At 41.5% G+C, this 5687-nt stretch overlaps 1 pseudogene; it reads left to right on the forward strand.

Annotated features, from left to right (window-relative positions):
• The first annotated feature begins 3780 nt into the window (after positions 1-3780).
• On the forward strand, positions 3781-5064 carry LOC141424286 (beclin-2-like; annotated as a pseudogene).
• Positions 5065-5687: the final 623 nt, after the last annotated feature.

Here is a 5687-nt window from a genome sequence, read left to right on the forward strand (position 1 = left end):
CCATGCTCCACCATCGCTTCATCACCATTTAAATCGTCACATCTATCCTCACCTTTATCATGCCCTACCACCAGCTGCTGATCTGGCTTTCGGTTCTGTGAAGACAGACACCACACATTCACCTTGACTGAATGACAAGGGACATCCTTGTGCTGTGATGACAACCTCCTCCTGTATGCAGAATAAGCTTACATTGTGACTGCTTCATAATCTGGGTACTTTTTTAAAATTTTGAGACCAGAGCTTGTGTTAACATTCTCTAATAAGCATAAAATCTCACAATAAGATTGCATGCACCTGGGCTGCTTAATTCCCAAATTGTCAATTGTTTCCTATATATAGTGTAAAATGAAAAAGCATTATATGTTTGCAATCTGAAAGATTGAAACATTATAGATTCATTCAGTCATGCAATTAATATTTTTTCATGATATCAGGAAATTTGGATTGTTAATAGATAAGGTGCATAAATAAGCAATGTAATTGAGTCTTAGAGATGTGATAGATGTATGCACAGCACATATAAAGCTTCTAAAGCAAGATGTCAGAAGGCAGATATCCTAATAAAAAGAGTGTAAGATAAATGTGAAGATGGGGGATGAGAAGAGATTGGTGAATGAGTACACAATTATATTTATATAGGAGGGATAATTTCTGGTTACTATTGCCAGGTAATGTGACTAAAATATAGTGCATATTTCCAAATAACAAGAAGAGAAGTTTTGAATACTGTTACCACAAAGAATTTTTTGTAGTGATAGCATTAAAGCTCTACTAATTTTTATATATTTACTCATATCTATGAGTATTTTAACACTTTTTCATTAAGAACTTCCCACAGTACTTGAAAAATGAAAGAAATCAGACATGATAATTAGAAGATACTTTAACCCTCAAAGTTTGTTCAGCCTTGACAGAAAGCACTTAAAAAACAGAAGACTTGGTGATGGTGGGTGTTTTAGGTTTTATTTTGCTATTGTTGCTTTGGATTCTAAGGTCCAATTTTACTTCCTGATCACTAATATCTAAAGACATTTAAAAACAGATTCAAATGGAAAGTACAGAATTACATTTTAGGAAAAGATTTCACATGAAATACTCAAATATAGGCCTATTTAGTCTAGAAAGTTGTCAATAGTACATAAGATCAAGTCCTATGGTCCTTTTCATTTATCTTATTAAAAAGTTATCACATTTTGTTTTAGAAATTACTTTCCCCAAGCTTAGAATCATTTACAACAATAAATAAATACACACATACATTCATATAAAATGACAGTGTGTGTCATGGCATGTGGCACTTACACAGAATGCATTGTGAGGAACAGCCATTGTAGCCTTTCCTCACTGAGGCTTTAAAGCTGCTCTGGAACCCAACATTGGGAGTGGACACACATCTGTTGAGTGTGGAGGGTCCCAATCAGAATTGTATTAATTTTTCTTATTCAGCTCCTGGTAATATTTTCAAGCCATGCCAGAATTTTTACTACCCATAACATTGATGTTATGGGCACTGAATAACTTGAAAACCCTTTTGAATAAATGCCAATGTAAAACAACTTGGAGAATACCTTAAATTTGGATTAGAAACCTAACAGCTGCTTGAAGGGCTGTCAGTATGGAAAGAACTTGGAATAAAGTTGTTTTCACAAATACCTCAGCTCTCAAGACATAACTAACTTAGAAATACTCCAGTGACCTGGAAGAACATATCCTGGTTAGAGCCAGATTTTGAGTGGTTGATAGCAGTTTTATAAGTGGAGACTAGGACTCAGTAAAAGAAGGGGATTCTAACAAGGATTGTTTTCATTATAATTGTTCACAGCAGGGCCTGTATAAACACTTTTGTAGCATTAACTAGTTTGACATTCTCATTCCCTGTGCAAAACCCCAGTACATTCCTAGGGTAAGCACATGGGGAATGTGAGTGGGAGGGGATCAGCATAGGGGTGGAAGGAATGGCTTCAGGTATGAGGAAACTGGCTCCCAGAGGTTAAAGCCACCCAATTAGGATGCCTCACTGGGAAGGTGGAGGACCAGTATTTGAACTGACAAAGGCTGAATTCAAAGTCCACAGTGTCTACCACAAAGTGAACATGCTTCATACTGAATATTCTCAGGCAAAGAGCTCCAACACCTTGTATCCTGGATGCGACAAATGTTTAGGGAGACTGGCACAGTATTTAAAAATGAACAGTAAGTTTTCCTCAACCTGAAGAGACAGTTTGTAGGCTGTGGCCTCCTCTACATGCAGCACAGGCAGATGCACTTTGTCAGTATCAGTCCCTGTGCTTGGTGCCTAACCTGATCCCTGGTTGCATGCTTCTGGTTGTGGTTTGTATTAGTAACTGGGGCATGGCTACACCACATACACACACACACCCACACCCACACACACACACACACACTGATAACCCAAGAAAGTCATGCCCAAAATATTTTTTCTCAGTGCTAACATATTCATCACAATCTATTAATAGCTAATTGGGTGCACTAGAATCCAGAGCTACCACAACACACAGAGTCAAAAAGCATGATGGAGTCTATATTTATTAATGTATTTCTGAAACATCTGCAAACAGCAAAATAGAATTCTCAGCAATTAGTATATAGTCTAGGGCTAAAGATGAGGCCATGATCATGTACATAGTTTTGTAGAATGTGGGAGGTTTGACAGATTCTCCTAAGAGTTTCAAAAACTCCCAAATAGGATGAAACAGAAATTAATACCTAAATGCATGTTTTCAGCAAGTTGTAGTGCAGTGATGAACTTTCCTTTTGAGAAACCATATACAGTCATTGCCTGTTGTGGGATCAGCCATTTTAGATAAATCACATTTCAGAATTGGTTGTTCCAGGAGTTTATGGAGTGCAGGTGGCTGAAGTTGGATAACCAGCTCTTCACATATGGGATCTGCCTTGCTTGTCCTTGTGTGGGGGAAGTGGGATTCTGCCTGAGTACTGGGGACATTTTGGGTGGTCAGTGGATGGATGGTAGGAAGCCATTTTTCTACCAGCTTGAGTAGGTGCTTCTTGAGAAGGCAAGGAGAGAGGAAGGACACAATGAGTCCCAGACCTTCATGGGCACCTGAGTGTACTGATGCCTGATAACCAAAGGGAAAGTTTGGTTCCTCCCTGAGAACTTCTCCTTTCTCTTATCCCTTATACCATCTACAAAAATCTGTACACTCAGCTGGGTACAGTTGGTTCAGAACTAAAATCTTAACTACTCAGCAGGCAGAGATCAGGAGGATTGCATTTCAAAGTCAGCCTGGACAAATAGATCATGAGAATCTATCTTTAAAAAAATCACAAAAAAAGGACTGGTAGAGTGGTTCAAAGTTTAGGCCCTGAGTTCAAACCCCAGTACCACAAAAAAAAATCTGTACACTGGAAGGAACATAGAATAGTGGAAATCTAAAACCTACTTCTGGAACATTACACATAAGCTAAAGGGATCCACTTAGTTGCATGGGTTTAATGCTTTGCTTTGTTTTAAATGGAGAATGTCGAGAACTTCTCAACATAAGGTAAATACATTGACCTACATCTTCCCAAAGCATACACAGCCCAGCAGTAGTCAGACCTCAGAGTTCCATGCAAACTTATGCAAATTTCTACAAAACCATTTAGGAAATGTTTAGTTCCTGACCCAAATAAGACTGTTTGTTCCATTATTCTTCCTAGAACACTCAGCCTATTTTGCTTAATAAAGACACAGAACCAGACAAAGGAACCAGAGGAAACTGAGGTGGCAAGGTGAGAGTCAGCATCTCTATGATGTCTTCAATGTTCTTCTTGTGCCAGCGCTGCTATCAGCTTCTGAAACTCAGTCAGCCCACAGAGGTACAGGACTCAGCACAGCAGGGGCCAGCAGATGCCCTAGAGGAGGGTGGCCCATCCACAGAGATGACAGATGGAAGAAAGCCACATGCCAGAGCCTCCAGCAAACTCCTTTCTGACAATGGCAGGAAGTTCCAGAAGAGTGTTGACCACTTTACTCTCCTCAGTCATGCTCTCTCCATAAGAACTTTGAGCAGTGTCCAGAAGGCCATTGCAGACTTATTTGACATCCTCTCAGGACAGAAAGATATGGACCACCCACTGTGTGAGGAGTGCACTGACAATCTTTTAAAGTAGCTGGACATCGAGTTAACTTTTGTTGAACTTGACAGTCAGAACTACAGATGCTGCCTGGAGACTGAGTTGCTGATGGGTGAGACCAAGAGGAAGGCTCTGCAGATGGAGGTTCAGGGCCTGGAGCTGGAGGAGGCTAGGCTAGCTAAGGAGCTGGAGACTGTGGAGGAGAGTTGTGTGCAAGCAGAAGCAGACCTGAGGGCACCCCAGTCAGAGACCAATGAGCTGTGCAGGCAGGAGAGGCAGCACCACAAGGACTACAGTGCACTCAAGTGGCAACAGCTGGAGCTCACTGACCAGCTGAGCAGCCTGGAGAACCAGCTGAAGCATGCCCAGTGCCAGCTGCACTGACTTAGGCAGATGGACATCTTCAATGCCACCTTTGAGAACTGGGAGGAGGGCCTCCTGGACTTCATCAATAACTTCAGGTTGGGTTGCCTTCCGGGTGTCCTGGTGGGTTGGAATGAGATCAACGCTGCCTCAGGACAGGTGGCTTTGCTGCTGCTTGCCCTGTCCAAGACGGTTGGATTGAAGTTTCAGAGGTATCAGCTCATTGCCTGCAGAAACCATTCCTACCTCAAGTCTCTGACAGGTGACTGTACGAGGCTGCCCCTGTTCTTTAATGGCAGCCTGAATGTTTTCTTGAATAACAAGTTTGACCATGCAATGATGGCCTTCCTGGTCTGCATGCAGCAGTTCAAGGAGGAGGTGGAGAAGGCCAAGGAGGGTCTCTGATTGCCCTACATGATCTACGTGGAGGGAGGACTGATGGAGGATGCCCTGGGCAGTGGGGAGTGCTGCTCCATTAGGATCCATCTGAACACGGAGGAGCAGTGGACTAGGGCTCTCAAGTTCATGCTTATTAGCTTGAAGTGGAGTCTCAGTTGGGCATCCATAAGGTACCGCCATGATTATCTTGTCTTCTAGAATTTTGAGAAGATATCGGATTGTACAACTAGAAGAAAATAGTCACATCAAGGATTCATTTAATATACACTTCCAAGCGGGCCTTGGTTTGATCCCTGGCAACACATCTACCCAATTCCAAGCTTACCAATTTTTTATTTCTGGAATTTTGCAGTTAAAATTTCCAGACCATGTTTGATCCTGGATAACTGAAGCTGAGGAAAAGAAAATCATGGATAAGGGGAAACTACTGTAATTAGACAAAAACCATCCTATTCAGCTCTAAAATAAGAGCCTCCTGCAGACTGGGGAAGGGGAGCTCCTGGGAGTTCTTTTCAGTCACTGCTGGAGAACTTTTCATACAAATCACCTGACCTTGGTTTTCACACTAGGTGCTGGCCCAGCTTGTGGCAACTGCATTTCCCTACACTTAAAATGACAGATTGTGGTGTCTGATACATTTGTTTTGGTTATCCTACTTTTAAACTTTGGCCAATTTATTATTTTCCATTATGTCATTTAGTTCCTTAAGTGGTGTATGACATAATTAGAAAGGAGAAGCTCCAATTTTAAGAAGGGGAATCCAGCTAAGACAAATTATCTGGGCCTTTCCAAGACACACACAGCTGATAAATGAAAAAGAC

This window comes from Castor canadensis, chromosome 6 (assembly GCF_047511655.1).
Source record: "Castor canadensis chromosome 6, mCasCan1.hap1v2, whole genome shotgun sequence".
Lineage (NCBI taxonomy): Eukaryota > Metazoa > Chordata > Mammalia > Rodentia > Castoridae > Castor > Castor canadensis.